This window comes from Haemaphysalis longicornis, unplaced genomic scaffold, assembly GCF_048455015.1.
Source record: "Haemaphysalis longicornis isolate Haplotype H1 unplaced genomic scaffold, Haemaphysalis longicornis Haplotype H1 scaffold_7, whole genome shotgun sequence".
Taxonomy (NCBI): Eukaryota; Metazoa; Arthropoda; class Arachnida; order Ixodida; family Ixodidae; genus Haemaphysalis; species Haemaphysalis longicornis.
In genome coordinates, this window is record NW_027526422.1 from 147,585,104 (window position 1) to 147,601,513 (window position 16,410).

The 16,410-nt window shown below is 50.2% G+C and overlaps 1 long non-coding RNA gene across 1 annotated transcript; it reads right to left on the minus strand.

Annotated features, from left to right (window-relative positions):
• Window positions 1-2,110: 2,110 nt before the first annotated feature.
• LOC144147108 (uncharacterized) lies at window positions 2,111-4,925 on the minus strand. Its single transcript, XR_013317819.1, has 2 exons — window positions 4,607-4,925; window positions 2,111-3,894 (listed from the first exon to the last, which is right to left on the minus strand). It is a non-coding gene; the product is annotated as an uncharacterized LOC144147108 (long non-coding RNA).
• Between the last annotated feature and the right edge of the window lie 11,485 nt (window positions 4,926-16,410).

The following is a 16,410-nucleotide window of genomic DNA, read 5'->3' on the forward strand; positions in this document are numbered from 1 at the left end:
CATAGCCTGCGTTGCATCGGCGCGTTAAATCTATACAATCAATCAATCAGAGGTCACTTCCGTTGCCACTTCAGATCAATTTATTCACTTAAAGCGATCTAGACAAAAATACAATGATTCCGTTCGTTCTTAAGTTGTCCTGGAGTATAGTTCTCGACGGACCTTCCGATGGATACTTCGCAATGGCCGAGGTGGCGCTTTATTGAAAACGTGTAAGCGCACGAATAACGGGGAGACACAGGAAGGACACACACTAAGCATTTGTGTGCGTCATTCCTTTATGTCCCCGTTATTCGCGCGCTTCCGCGTTTTCAAGGATACTTCGCGTTTCAGCATTTTTCAAATTCAGGCGCACGGCTTATTCCAGTTTCAGACACACAGAGATAAAAAATTTCCGCATTTTGGTACCCGAAGGTACAGATCGTCTTTCTACAAGCCTCCTAAAAATTTCGAAAATTTAGCACCAGTAAGCGTGCGCTGTACAGAGCATCCTGATGCGGTGTTAATTTTTGTTTGCCTGAAAGGGCCTTGCAAACTGCCGTAGCGTTGTGGTGAATACAGATGTTAAGGCCACCTATGCCTTTGGAATTGCTTGCCACCAAAAAACAAAAAAAAAAACACCATCGATAGCGGCTTGACAGAGAGCGTCAGTGACTACCGCCATAACTTGCCCCGGGAAACCACTTTTATTTTGCTTTGGAAAGGAGGGCGGGAGGGGGGGCATCGAGTGCGATTCCCGCAGCATCCGCGACCGCCGTCATGGTATCGCAGTTCCTGTGGAGCCAGGTTGAGCTTTCCTATAATTCGTCCAAAAGAACACACAAAATGCTGTGATTATTGCCGCGATCGCACGTGCTTGCAGTTATCATGGGAAGAGCCAAGGAGCTTGAAAACGGGTCTGCACTGAGAGACTTTCGCGCCGCAAAACACGCGCAACCAGATGTTATCTACTCTTCACATTTTGTTTTCTTTTTTGCGCTTGATTCTCGAAAAAAAAAACCAACGTTGGAGATTACCAGGCGAACGCAAGGAATTCCTGGTGAAACTGGATACGAGATCACTAAACGTTTTATTTTTTTGCAGAAAATAACCATGGGTCTAGAAGTAGCATCAAGTTCTGCTTAGGGTACGGCGAACTAGATTGTTCGACATTAACGTACTTCGAGCTACTCACAAGTGCACGACTTCTTAGCGTTGAAGAAGAAAGGAGAACACCAAAGCACCTCAGGCAACCCATGCAATACCGTAACACCGCGTCGGACACACCAGACGGAGCTTGTACTATGGTCTCTTCCCACCAGGCATTGGCAGGGACCCCCAAATTTGTGCTTGGTTGCATTCTATGACTCCAATTGCCATAGCTTTCGCAACAAACAGGATATACTACATCAATGCACACCACGTGCGTATCCTTAGCACCACTTCTCCCGATTTCTAGTGATTGTGGAGCCCGCAAGTTCACGGCCGTCCGTAGCAAATGCTTGTAACCCATGAAAAAGGAAATGCGAACACAAGAGTATCAACCAGAACACGCCAAATTGACCAGTACTGTTCGCTTAGGCACCCATAAAGGGCGAGCTCTTGGTATAGTTGGAAAGCCAGATTTCCAAATGACTGAAATTACGCCACTGTAATCAATTTGACTTGAAAGAAATACATTGCGCTGCTTGGGTGTTCAAGTTCATGTTTTCGCGATGGAGATGCATTTGTGCATGACTGTACATCGCAATCTTTGCGACTGTGGCCTCCAATCGGGGATACGAAGCAAAGAGGATCCAAACTGCGGCGCACTGGCGGGCTCATCCGTACTGGCAAGGTGGTAATTGTGGTTTGTGGGAAAGGAAGTGCCCTGGGGATATTTGAGTTCAGCAAGAAATTCCGCAGCATGTGCGCAAACAAACGCACATCGCAGGAAAGGGTGTCGTGACATTCCCTTTCCATGGGTACTGAAACGGGCCAAGATGGGAAGACCAGTAGATTGCCTCGTTTCACGAAACAAATTCGACGTGGCTTTGGCAAGGGCAAGAACACGGCAGTCATGCGTACTGCCGCTACTAACTGTTGCAAACGCCAGTCACCACAGTTACAACAAAGAAACAATCCGAAAAAAAATGCATAGACAAAAATGTTTATTCGTTGTTTTTCACTAGTTCCAGATAACAGATAGGGCATACATACATTAACTCTCAAAACATTGCACGAAAGGTGACAAGGCAAAGCGTGCAAAAGGGCGGACAATTAAAAAATTGCAAGCGCGTGCCGAGTGGTGAGCAGAGCAAGAAGCAGTAGCGTGCGGCCACCATGCAGTTCACTTAGTGCACCGACTCAGGTGAAGTTCCCGTACTCTCCGAAGTGAGGCGCAAAGCCATATTCCAGTCCGAAGAACGGCTCAACCGTACACGTTTTACGACGCACCCACCAAGACGCGACGTTCCGATGCGGTTTACTGGCAATGAGATCAGTATCGTGCCAAAGGAGGCGGCACAGCGCACATAGGTCCCTCGGGGGTTGCACAAAAGAGCAATGCTGCTTCCAGGTGAAGTAGCTCTCGTACCTTTCGCGGTCCTTAAGGAGCTCACGCAAGAACTTCGCCAGTTGTCCCGGTCCCTGCAGATCCGCAGTGGTGATCACCGAATTATCCGGAACATCCAACTTGAAGTCAGCCGGCACCAGAACAACGGGGATGATGTCGTAGCGAAACGCGGTAAAGATGAGCTCGTACGAGCTCTGGGAGCAATCCGGCAGCAGCGATACCAGGATGAAGTGAAACTTGTCCGCCACATCTTTCACGCATTCAGCTACGGAAGCATAGTCGTGTTTTCCGCAGCCGCGAATAAGGCGCAGGGGGACGGTGCCGTCCGACCGAGGGTTGGGATGTACTGGGTTACGCGTCAGTACATTCCGTAAGTGTAGTTGATACGCGAAGCGCGTGTGTTCGCAGTCACCGATGATCCAGGCGACCTCCCCCTTACTCTTTGGCGCACCCGTGCCGCTACCATGCTCCGCTGGGCGTACTGGCTTGTCGCCGGGAAAGCCGCAGCGCCATGTTTCAGGTTGCACAACTATGTCAGCGTCCTCCCTGTGGCCCATAGTCAAGTTGAAGCGACCCACAAAGCCGGGTGGCACCAGCGGCGGATGGTGCTCGGGTTTCTCGGGTGACAGCACATCTCGGGCCCAGAAAACCCAAAGCTGGTCGGGATATTGCCGGGGGGGAATATGGAGTCTGACCAGCCTGTCGGAGTGGAACACGACGGCGTCACTTCGCATAAGCGCCTCAGGGTCGTCCGTTACCCAGCACTTCACGGAGCTACGAGGGCCTGTGGGGCAAGCCAGACTATAACTGCGAGAATTCTTCTGCGGATTTCTAAAAATCAAATTACGCGTCACAGTCACATAGAGAGGTGCCTCCGTTTCCCACTCCCACAACAGAATGCGGGGATAGCCGAGGTCTCTGCTACGATGCCGCCAGGGACGCCACGACGACACCGGTGGCTTTCGCCACTGAATCGTAACTACGGCGATAAAGACGGAGCAAATCACGATCGCTACTACGGCCGACACTCCCAGGACAGTCGTCAAATGGTTTTTGAAGAAGCGAATGACCCAGGACACACGCCTGTCGCCGATCAGTAGCCTCCAGCTTCCCGTTGACTCGGAGGAGGGTGAACCCTGCCGCTGCTCTCCAACGTTGCCCAAGGCTATATCATCACCCGCAGGGGCGGGGACATTTCTCCCCTGGCCCAATGCTTCTGCTGCGGCCTGATGAGTGGGGCCTTGATTTCCAGCTCCGGCCTGTCCCTGGTTATCCCCAGCAGGTTGTGCCCGTTTGCCTTCCCGCTCTTGGCGCCTCGCTGCCCTGCTAGGCAATTTCCGAAGATGTCCCAGCATGTTCAGCTGCAAATACAAAGAAAAATAAGATCACAGTGGTTTTTTTTTTAATTGAACGGTGGATATCAAAGAACAATTACAACAGCGTGTAAAAGTGGTAAATGTGCGTATCTCTGCTGGTGAACTCTGAACTGAAACGGAAAGGCCCGAGGTTGGGCTCGGAAAGCAGTTATAGGAAAACAGAGTTAGGCTGCCTAGGTAACTCGCAAAAAAAGCACGGTATGTTGATCCGTCAATCCTATTCATTTTTTCACGGGACCTAATGTTCCCTGCAAAAGGATTTGGAATACCAGCTGCAATACGCCGTGGAATGGCAACATAGGCGCCTCGCTTCTTGCACGATATTCGACCTATTGCCTCCTAAACCCATCTCCGCAAAGACATAAGCGCCCCACAGGTACAGAACTGTTGCCACAGGCGATGCAGAGCGTCTCGGGGTGCAGTACATGTCCACTTCAGAACGTAAACCAGCGTTCTTTTTCTGCACCTATTCCCTAGTGAAATCCGTTTTACTTTTTATCTCAAAACATTTGGATGGCTGTTATAGTTTCAAACGAATCCGCAAACCTAACTGAATCCTCGAAAAGCACGCGGCAACAAAGTGAAGTGCTGTCCCATCAAAATAGAAATTGCGTGTATTTACGAAACGCGACTGTTTGCAACCTAAGCTTTCAGAAACGGTGAATAATGAAGCAAGCGTAGATTTCGAAGAACTTACACTCCAGTACCTTCGGAGCGGGTGTGCAGGATGTTGTCCGCCGCCTGCGTCGCTTGGTCGAATATTGCAGCATCCGCGGCCCTGCGCGTACTTTTTGAGGAAACAGCCGGTGACGGAAACGAAATCCGAACTAAACAGAAAATGCCAGAACCAAAGAAATTCGGGGGATAAGCCTTAACTAGTCGATAAAAACTGACGGGTAAACGCTGATATCGCGAACATAACGTGATGTTTTGCAGGCTCAAACGGCCCTCTCTACATCGAGGATCGTTCAGTAACACGCTGTCGTCATCTGAAACGTTATCGTCAACGATATCATCCCAGCTTTCGTTATGGAATGAAGTGTAGCGCGTGCGCGTAGGGGACACGCGTTTATTAAGTGCAGAGCGCTTTACGGGCTCGCCTTGTCGTCGTAGCTCGCTAACGATCGATGCGACTGCCGGAATTAGGCGGCGCAGCGAGATAACGGACCCAAGTAGAGCAAAGTGTATCTCCCTCAGGGAGTCACGTTGAGGCTTCGAAAAACACGCGGTTTCAATAGTCATACCCGTTCAAACCTCGTCAACCACTGTCGCTTGTCATGCATCTCCCCGTTATTTAGCGCAAATAAAACTGCAGGTACAGCCGGCAAAAGGCTTGTCTATAACGCGCGAGCGGCGTGCTCCAGACTGCTCGGGAGAAGCCTAGTGATAACGCCTGGTTTGAGACCGGTAGAATGTGAGAATGCGCGGCCCGTATCAGCGCGATGGCTGTGTCCCTCCTCGCTGTGCCGTAGCCTTGGCTTCAACACCGTTTTTGACCGTAATAAGCGCTGCATGCCTGCGCTGTCGGGCCATAGAGAAAACCGGTCCGGGAAGAATTGTCGAGATTGCCAATCTTAGCGGGCGCTGTGCGAGTTTTTTGTTTGCACTGCCTATGACGCACAGCTGTTTCTTGCGTCATCGTTCTGCGGAATACGTTGCATGAGTACCACGTGCACCACTATCCGGTTTCAGCACTCGGCTTTGCACGTCGCTGCTTACGGGCCGGCTAACGCCATAATTCTTAATGCACTGTGCAAGCGATCACGGTACGATAACTGGTCACTTTAAAACACCCGCAGCGGTGCGTTTCGGCAATTGGTGTTCGTTTTCTCGCATACAGAAAAAAAAACTCCTGTCTAAATTTTGTACGGCGCCGCAAAAGCATTGCACGTAATATAACGCAGCCAACACTGTACTAACAATCGCTTATCTCAACTATTGTGTCTGGCCCGGCAGCGCAGGCATGCAGCGCTTATTACGGTCAAAAACGGTGTCGAAGCCAAGGCGACGGCTACAGCGACAAGGGAAAAATCTCCCACCACCTCCCCTCGCGGGAACCCCTGTGTAGATGCGACGCATAGGGGGTTCACGTTGCAGCGTTGGACAGCGGAGGAACGGCGCTGGAACAATGGAGCGGAGCGGTGCAGGCACCGCGTTTTATAGCGTGCATAACGGTGTGGGGACGCGCCGGCGCCAGTACGTCTGCCGCGGCTATGACGCAACACAATCCAACACAATCCACTTTAATCCAATCCAATCCAAATCCAATCCAAACCAAGCCAACCCAATCCAAGCCAATCCAATCGAATCCAATCCAATGCCTCTCGCGAGAGAGTGTTCGCTATCGGAGAGGAGAGGGGCGAGCGGCGGAGAGCGCAGCTCACGCGGCGAGGAGAATGGGGGAGGGGCGGACGCCGACAACAACGCCGACGCCGGATGCAGGGACAAGGCGAGTGAATGAGATGCAGTCGCACCTAAAAGCCATCGCGCTGATACGGGCCGCGCATGCTCTGAATCGGCTCGCGCTGACCTTGAGGTCACGAGCTGCTAAAAGCTGCCTCCCGTGTCTTGATATAAGTAGAAGATGTAATGTTTGAGTTGTCCTCCCCTGAGCATACCCTTGATCATGGCTCGGTTGCGCGCAAGGGGGTGGATGTTTCCCCGATATTAGCAGAGTTTTAGTTAATGTCTCATCTTCCCACCGAACACCTTAACGCACGCTGATTTGCATATACTTCTGTTGATTTATCGTTCACAATGTTTGTGATTCCTCCGCATTGAGATATTGTAACAAGGGGTAACATCGTGTTCCCAGGCATAAGATGAGGATTCGTTCTTAACGTTTTCCGAGGAGTTCAGTGCGGTGGTCGTGGTAACAAGGAGCACGGTATGTGAGTTTGTGTGCCTCTTGTTCAGTGCGTCATTCTCTTCCAAACCATTGGGTCCGGGGATCCAGGTGACGTTATGAACTTTTTCTATTGTGGATTGGAATGTGTTACCGAATCACTTAGTTGTTGTGCCTGCCGAAAACAATATAATATCCTTTTAGAGGCTGTAATGATATTGCGCTTCATTTCATACTTCCGCGATTCTGACTGCCAAGAGGATGGCTCCAGTTTCCACTTACCCGCTGCGGTGGCTCAGTGGCTAAGGCGCTGGGCTGCTGTGTACGAGGATGCAGGACCAGAATTCGCGTCGCGGCGGCCCCCTTTCTGCTGGAGGTGAAAAGCTAAAACGCTTGTGTGGTCGAGATTTCGGTGCACGTTAAAGATCCAGGGGTGGTCAATATCAATCCGGAGCACTTAACTACGGCGCGCCTCATCGCCTGTGAGGCGTCGGCCCGTTAAACGTCACAGTCAATCAAAAAGTCAATCAACTTCCACTTCTTTGCTCCAGTATGTTTCAGGGTCACGTGGTCACAAAGGGTCAGGTATTCAGAACGTTGGATTAGATTGGGAACAGGTGGCAGTAAGGGTTAATGGAGAATACCTCAGTAACCTCAGATTTGCTGATGACATTGCCTTGCCAAGTAACTCGGGGGATCAATTGCAAAGCATGCATTCCGTACTGGACGAACAGAGTAGAAACTTGGGCCTGAAAATTAATATGCAGAAAACCAAAGTAATGATCAGTAACCTCGGGACAGCACAGCGCTCTGAGATAAGTGATGAGGCATTGGAAGTGGTAAGCGAATATATCTACTTAGGCCAAGTTGTGACCCCGGATCCCAGCCATGAGGCAGAGATAATTATAAGGATAAGAATGGGGTGGAGTACATACGGCAGTCATTCTAAGATAATGAATGGCAGCCTACCATTGTCTCTGAAGAATAAAGTGTACGACAGCTGCATCTTAGCGGTACTCACCTACGGGGAAGAAACTTGGAGGCTCACTAAGAGGGTTCAACTTAAATTGAGGACGACTCAACGAGCAGTGGAACGGGAGATGATAGGTGTAACATTAAGGGATAAGAAGAGAGCGGAGTGGATCAGGGAACAAACGCGTGTTAAGGACATATTAGTAGAAATCAAGAAGAAGAAATCGACGTGGGCAGGGCATGTAATGCGAAGGCAAGATAATCGTTGATTATTAAGGGTAACAGAGTGGATCCCTAGAGAAGGCAAGCGTTGCAGGGGGCGGCTGAAAGTCATATCGGCAGATGAGATCAAGAAGTTTGCGGGGATAAATTGGTCGCAGTTAGCACAGGACCGGGGTAATTGGAGATTAATGGGAGAGGTCTTTGCCCTGAAGTGGGCGTAGATAGGCCGGTGATGATGATGATGATGATGTCTGCGAGAAGAGAAAATGCTGTGTCCGAGATTTCACCGCAGATTAGAGATCCCCAGGAGGTCAAAATTGATACCGAGCCCTCCACTACGGCATGCCTCATCCCCTGTAAAGCATCGGCACCTTAAACCTGATAACAAAATAATCAATCATCAATTTAATATAATTCTGTTCATTAATGTTTCAGCTGAATGTGACAGAAAATTTTATGCAGCTATCAAAGGCCCACATAAAGCAATGCACTGCCGTTTAAGAACTCACTATTTATTCTCAATCACTCAAGTTGTTTTCCTTATGGACAGCCCTTTGAGAGGCTCGGACGGGCTGGTACCTTTTAACGCGATAGCGTTATTCCGTCCGTACAGCAGCGGGATGTGGTAGCTTGACACCAAAGGCAGGGGAACCTTCTCCGTTGCGTACGCTGATGAATATAGGTGCTGGGTGGTCCTGGGTTAAGCCAATGCTGACCGAGTACATTGTGTCGTGCGCATAGCATTAGTCTTTTGTACTACGCCAGCATGATAACGGCGCAAATCACGGGGAAGTGAAAAATGCGTTGATCATTATTTCCAACCTGGGGCACCGTTAAACTGTGCGATGTAGTTAGTTCGCGTTCTGCCGTGGGCCATTCTGCAGGAACGCCAGGTGGCTGGCTCCACCGCTGTGCGAGAAAGCCCCGTTATTCAAGCGAAGCTTGTATTGGCTGGCTCATGTCGCCATCGGTGCTGCTGTTGGCGCCAACGTTCATTAGCACGGTATGCAAAAACTGCCTATTCACCCTCCCTCCACTCTCTTCTCATGCGCAGCTGGCGGGAGGAAACCCCCCGCTCTCACAAGTGGTATGCCTAATATTGCCATACTCCCAGCCAATCACAGAGCTCCCTCCGGGGAAGAGAAAAGGGAAGTTAGCGCGCTCTGTTTCTGGTTAGTTTAAGGCCACCTGCACCATAGTTGGCCCGCCCCGCCAAATAGAAGGCAGCCCTAAACGAACCACAACGGGAGCTGGCCCGTGTACGTGCTGGGCGAGCTAATTCTGAGTTTCGGCAATAAAACTGCCAGGCGAAACGACAACGTCGCGCCACTGAACAAGGTTCGGTAAGCAGAGATTAGACATTTGATTTGGCATGGATTTTACAATAGATTGGTTTGCGGTTTGTCGGGGTTGTAAAATATTCCCATGCTGGTACAAGTGGCAGGGGAGGCGTTCCAATTTTAACAGCAGAGTTGTTGCAGCCCACCGTAATGTGTAGCACATAACGCGTTAAAAGTGCCAAGAAAATGCCGAGCGCTTGTGAGCACGTGCCTCAAGGTGACCTCTGAGCACCCCCGGCACGCGCAGTGGCTTTAACAACACCAAAAAACTGGCGGAAACCCCGAGGAGCGCCTCGCGTTGCCTAGCAACCAACAATGCACAGCTGCAGGCAGCACCACTTGCTCCAAAAAACCTCGAGTCGACTCCGTGAACACCGCACATGTGTCGTGCACGTACACTCCGCCGCTGCGCCCCAGCTGTCGCCAAGCGCTACCGTGCAAGTAATGCTTGGCGTGAGGAACACGACGATATCGATGCATATCAAGATGACTACTAGTAGCACAGTGAAAACGGACGACGGATTATGTCAATAAACAATTTCAAACTTGCACAAAGGCGTGGTCCTTCAGTGCTCACATAGAAAGAAATCCTGCACCTTCGCTATGGTTGAAGCTTTGCGCGACTTAGTGCAAGCATCGCCAGTTTTTGTTTTTCTGTTTCTTTTTTTTATTGTCACGTGAGCCTTATAACAGCCGCTGCTCCTCAGCACGGCTTGTCAGAGCACGGTTTCAGTTGAGGGGGTAATTTCACCTACGTTAGACTCACTCATTTAGCTCAGATGGAATGTTGCTATCTGTGGAATACGATATGTAAAAGAACAAGCGAACGACTTCTGGTTTTCTGTATAAAGGCTGGACCCGTAAAATCGACGTACTCGCGCTTCGACGTAGCGCACCGTAAGCGCGTATCGAATCGGCGTACTTCGGCGTACGCCGCCTCCATTGTACGGCAAACGTTGTATACATTGTATACTTGTACGTCAAAGTCACAGCGAACGACACATGGACGCAAACTTCGGACGCACGGTGTTGACGTCGACCTCTTGCGGTGGTGTTATCTGGCGCCCAGGCCGCATAGCAAGTAAATCTAATTAATAAAACAGATAGCTTAACTATTAATTATAAGATAAAACTAAGTTTTAAGATATGGACAGCACACAACGTGAAATAACGCGTGAAGCAACGAGGAAGCATGGGAGCGAGAGAGATTACGCTAAATAAAGCCTGCCAACTAAGTATATTTTTTTCTACGCTTTTGAATGTCACAAGTGCTGTTTTAATTGTTTCTGTAAAGCACAGTATAATCTCGTTAATTCGGCCCCCTTTAATTTGGAAATTCGAATAATTCGCCATGCTTACACCATCCTTTCAAAAAATTACACAGCCCTATGGCAACAAACATTAGCTAATTCGACACAAAAGTGCCAGCGCACCGGTTAAGTCGGACTGGAAGCAATTTAAGGACGGCGCAACTGAAACAAGTTATCCGAGTCCGGAACAAGCTGTGGCTATCTGCTTTCGCCGCTGTGTATTTCTGCGGCCAGAGGCTTCTGAAAGCCCGACACGCAGCACGCCAGGAGAGGAAGATTGTATTCGTTGGCCTGCTTCCATCCAAAGTTCCGCTTGCCGACTACGCCGCGGTGTTGTCGTCGCCGGCCAGTTGACCGAACACGAGATCGTCAGCGCCGCCCTCGGTGTGGCAGATGAGGCGTCCGACGAAGAACCGTGCGGTGTTCTCCGCCCGCTGCATTGTACCGCAAAAGAAGCCATCACTGCTCTCGTCATTCTAGACGAGTTTTGCAACAGAGGGATTGTCGCATGCCCGCAAACTATAGTCCTTTCCGCTCAACTGTCAGCAAAAATAAACAAGCATAACGGACTTCTTCTTGAAGCAAGGACATAACACAAAAAAGAATTCAAAATGTGCGTTTTAAATGCAGAGAATTTCAGTAACTCACGATGTCACCCGCGTTGACGTCCGTCGTATTCCGCACCGTCGTTGTCCGCACCCCTCCCCCTACACTATATAAAAAAAATACTATCCGGCGCCTGGTTTCGATCCCTCGACCATGCGGGCGGAACGCAAAGTACATAGTGCTTTACCCACTGCGCCACAAAGCCTTTTTTTTCTTTCTTTATTGCCGGTCTTCGACAGTGCAACACAACATAAAGGTACTACAGAAAACACACAATCTACAAAAAGGCCGCCATACTGGCGTTGTCATTTAAAATTCCTTAAGCATGGCGAGGGGTTCCACCCTTGGCAACCACTCAGGAACAGAAAACTTCGCTCTCTGAATTTCAATGAACTTGGAAACAGCTTCGCGGAAATATTGTCGCGTCAGCCGCGTGTCTACATCACAGTTGAGCCATGCCACGCGCGAAAGCCAAATACTGTGCAGGCCCAACAACATGACGAGATCGTACGGCACGCCATCCTCTCTCTCGATACATAAAAACCGTATTCCGTGGGGGTTCAGTGGAAAGTCCTTTCGCAGTGTCCTTTGGAGGACATCCCATTGAAACACTGCTGCCCAACAATGGAGAAAGACATGCTCCACCGTTTCCGGTTTTTGCAAATAGAACAGTCAGTTCCCCATGGCATAGAAATCCCCTTACCCTCCATCCATGTTGCAACTGAAAGCGTACCCGTGTGTAGTTTAAAGAAGAAAGACTTCGCTCTTGGTGATATTTCCATTCGCTTAATCCTTTTTAGAACATCTTGTCCTGGGCCTGCACAGTATAAACCTCTATACAATGGTACACGTATTACCACATCGCATACATCCTTATATAATTTTTTCCGCGTGACATTAGCCAAATAGTGCATCGAAAATCGAGCAAACAAAAAACGGGATGACACAACAATATCTTTAAAGTATCCATAGATGCCCCCTGTCATACTACTCGTAGAAACTACGAATTCGGGCAAAGCCCGCATTAGCCGCACTTGAAGTACTGTGCGCCGAAAAGGGTCTTGAACGTCCGGCAAAAACAGAAATCGATTCACAAGCTGTCTTACAAAAAGGTGCGTCAGCCCTAAGCCACCATCGCGGGTTCGTCGAAACAAATTCATTCGACTGGTCCTCTCCCAAATAGAAGCCCACACAAATACAGTGAACACGCGGTGAAGTCGTTGTATATTCAACCGAGAACAATGCAGCGCTTGCATAACATACCATAATTTGCTAGCCAGAAAAATGTTGCACACAGTTGCCCTAGCAAACATAGACAAACCATTGGCTCTCCATTTATTCGCTTTCTCACGCAGCTCCTGAGCTTGCGCACGCCAGTAGGGCTCGCTGTCTGTTGTAACACCGAACCGACACAGAATGGGAGGCTACGAACGCGCCTTATATCCTTGACTCATTCAAACTACGTCAAGAAGCTGCTGATACAACGCATTCACTACCACCAACTCCCAAACACAAAACGTTAACGCAATACACCCACCCCCTATGCGACGCATTTACTCGAGTCCCCCTCGCGGGGAGATGGGCCCAATTTTTCTTATTCATTCGATAATTCGACATTGGAGTAATTCGCACATTTTTTTTTCACTCACTTGAGGCCCAAATTAGTGATTTCATTCTATATGCAGTTTCATGGGAATTTGAATTGTTTTATTTTTTTATTTTAGACAAAATTTAGTTGAATTGTAGTTCTTGTAGTTGTAGTTGTAGTTGTACTTAGTTATAGTTGCATTTGTAGTCCATGCAAACTGCGCGGTGCAGTGGAGTACGCTGGGCTTACGCAGGCACGTTGCGGCGCCTATGTGGTTACTAGCCATCTACGGCGTCGCCTAACGGCAACGGCGTATGTCGCCCCAGACCTACGTCGTAGCGGGAGTACGTCGATGTTACGTGTCCATATGGTTGTGCCTTAAGGTTAGCCATAGTCAATATAGCCATAGCCATACGCAAATATTTAAATTACTTGGTGATCTCTACCGTGCGGCAAAATCTCGACGTAAGGGGACTTTTTTTTCCGCCTCCTTCTGAAAAAAAGACAACAGCGGTTAATATAAAAGCCTCGCAAAAGAACTCAGCTGTACAACTCTTTTTTTTAACAACGGAGCTGTTGTTACTGGCCGTAAGTCCGCCGTTGCAGGACAAAATACCAAGAAAATGCTGCGCGCTCTTGAGCACGTGCCTCGCGGCGACCGCCGAGTCCCAGCTTCGCGCAGTGGCTTAAGAAAAAAAAAAAAAAAAAAGCTCCGCCGCTGTTTTGAAGCGCTACCGCGTATGTAAAACAAAACTCCAGCGCTAATGCTTAGGATGTACAGACACCCTGATTGGGAGAGGCCACCCCGGCCGCCGCATCCTCTAGAAGCCATTATGGATAATTGGAGACATGGGTGCGAGTGGGCCATTCCTTCGCGAGGCGACTCACATCCCGCCGCCGCTGCCTGGAGTCTATGAAGAAGAGATGGTGGAAGCTTACAATGCTGAGGATGACTTTGCATCCACCACTCGCCGCAAAGAAGATGACGACCTCTTCGACGCATCCTTGGCTTTTTGCCTTCCTTTCTAATAAAGTTTACAACAACCACAGAAAGAACAACAGCATATGACAATGACTACTAGCACCGCAACTAGGCAAACAAACAATAATACTGCAACTTAACCATCTGTCCTCCAATACTCACCTACAGCATCTCCGCGATTCAAGGCCTGCGCGTGAGTGGAAGCCTCTATAATTTTTATAACCGTTGCTACCGAGGAGTGTTCCTTAAACGAACAGTGTCAGCCAGAATGTTGGACCTGCTTACTTGTAGGTTACTAAATTAATGGGAGTGGGTGGGTAACGGATGAATGAGAACCGATTATTAATAAAGACAAGAAACAGCGGCTTCAGATTTACCGATGCAATAGAAGGGCACAACTGAAATGTTTAAGTACGTTTAAATATCTAGGAATCAACTTCACAAAAAACCCAAGCCGCCGACACCTGCTGCGCTGGAGTACTTAAAATGTGAGATACCTCACACGAACCCTTTATTTAGTATGCATTGAAGAATGAAGGCTAACACCTTACCAATGCTTCGAAAGTGCACTTCTAAAGTGTTGTGGAGAGGGGGAATAGCGGAAATCCCCTCTCCGGTGGAAGAGGTGCTGGCCCTCATGTCTCTGCCGCCAGGTTTGTGTTCCCGTTCCAGTCACGGATCACGCGGAAACCGGGCCGCCCAGTGGGGTCACGGGAAGAGCTACATGACGTCACTTCAAGAAGAAAAGGCGCAGCAAACCCGCGCTGCGAATGGACTTGGCTGGAGAGTGAAACAAAAAGAAATGTGGTTGATCCCTCTTTCACAGGAATCGGTAAAACACCAAAGTGAAAGGTGCCTTCACAGAAGCGGTTGAATGATAAAGGGACCTCCTTCATGTGCGAATGGTTGGCGAGCCTGACCTCGCCAGACGAAGTGACGCCAACACGCACGAAAAAAAAACGGTTTATTCCGGGACGATAAAACCGAAAATGACATGCACAGAAACAGCAGCTTGAAACACAACGGTCAAGGGAACAACGCCGCAGGTGAAGTGACTCATTTAGGCGCGTCCCCTGTGCACGAAGGCGCTGGCATCGAGACGCCAACTGTCGGCGCTCATTAGCGTCTTGATGTGCTACTTCGCTTCGCCTTTCCTAGACAGCAGCACCATCTGATTGAGTCATAGGGAAGGACATAAGGCACGTTCGTAGAGCTGCTCACGACTCTGCTCAAAACGCAGTCGGTAGAGTGCCACGTACCTCCGGGTTGTGGCGAGAAGCTCATGGGCTCGAATCCTCGTGCCGCTGCGTCAATTTCCCTTTTTCTGGTGACGCCACTTCCGTGGCGGATATGACGTCAGTGAGACCTTTGTGCACCCGTGCATAAAACATTTTCGTGTTAAAATTTGCTTGATTGGCTAAGGTCGAATCCTTCAACTGTATCTCCTCATTGGTTGGTCTTCCAGAGGTCTTGCCAAGCCGGCGGGGTCCCAAGGGACTCCTCGACATATCCGGCCTTTCGGCACCTGTTGCGGTAGCGTGGCCAGTTCAGTCAGCCACTCGCTGCAGATATTGCTTCTACCCGCCGCGGTGGCTCAGTGGCTAAGGCGTTGCGCTGCTGAGCACGAGGTCGCGGGTTCGTTTCCCGGCCGTGGCGGCCGCTTTTCTGATGGAGGCTGTGGGAATCGTGGAGAACCGCGACCTGCGATCCCGAGCCAGCGCGCGCTTCGGGAGGGACGCTTGTGCGCTGAGCCCGGTCCGGCGCTCCGCTGGTTCGTCGGCGTCCCCCGAGAGATGGCGCCACCGATGTGTGCGGGGATAGGCGCGCGGGCGCCGGCGGCGCGAGCGTGCGCGTCGGGACTCGGGAGAGTCTCGTCGGAGACCCGGTTGGGGCGAGATCGGCGGAACGCGGCGGTGATGGATACGTGCATCTTAGGTGGGAGCTTTGTTTGTCGCGCGCCGTGAGTGCCTACCTCCCGTTCGCAGTCACGACCCGGACGGCGTGATTCGTGAACGCCGTCGAGCCTTGTGCTCCTATGCTTTGGGATTCCACAAATAAACGGCTGTGCTTCGGCACTACTGTCTACTGTGTTCTCGTATCGGCGAACCTCGCTGGGCTGCCGTAGGCATGGGAGCCCGCGTGGTTGACACGCCGGGAGCTAGCGTGGTGGCTTACGCCAGGACTGCCTACTGGCTAACTCGCCCCGAGGAACCCCTCATATATCCCACAAGGCGAAAAGCAAAAACCGCCCGTGTGTACGAGATTTCGGCGCAAGTTAAAGATCCCCAGGTGGTCAAAATTAATCCGGAGCCCTCCACTACGGCGCGCCTCATCGCGTGCGTTGCGTCGGCGCGTTAAAGGGACACTGAAGTGATATGTAAACATTGCGGGATTACTAGCGCAAATTGTAGTCCGGAGTCCCAGGCCATGTTTCGACCACTCTAGGCGCGTTTACGCGATTTTATTTAGTAGAAAAACTAATTCGAAAACGCTGTCCTCCTCTCTTTACGCTCGCCCATTTTCTGTGGCGTTTTCGTGTGACGTCAGGAGGGGATGAGCTGGCAATTGGCTGCGCCACGGCTGCGCTACTGCACGGCTCCCCGGCCGACAGAGTCAGTCGGCCCAGCGTTTCGTCC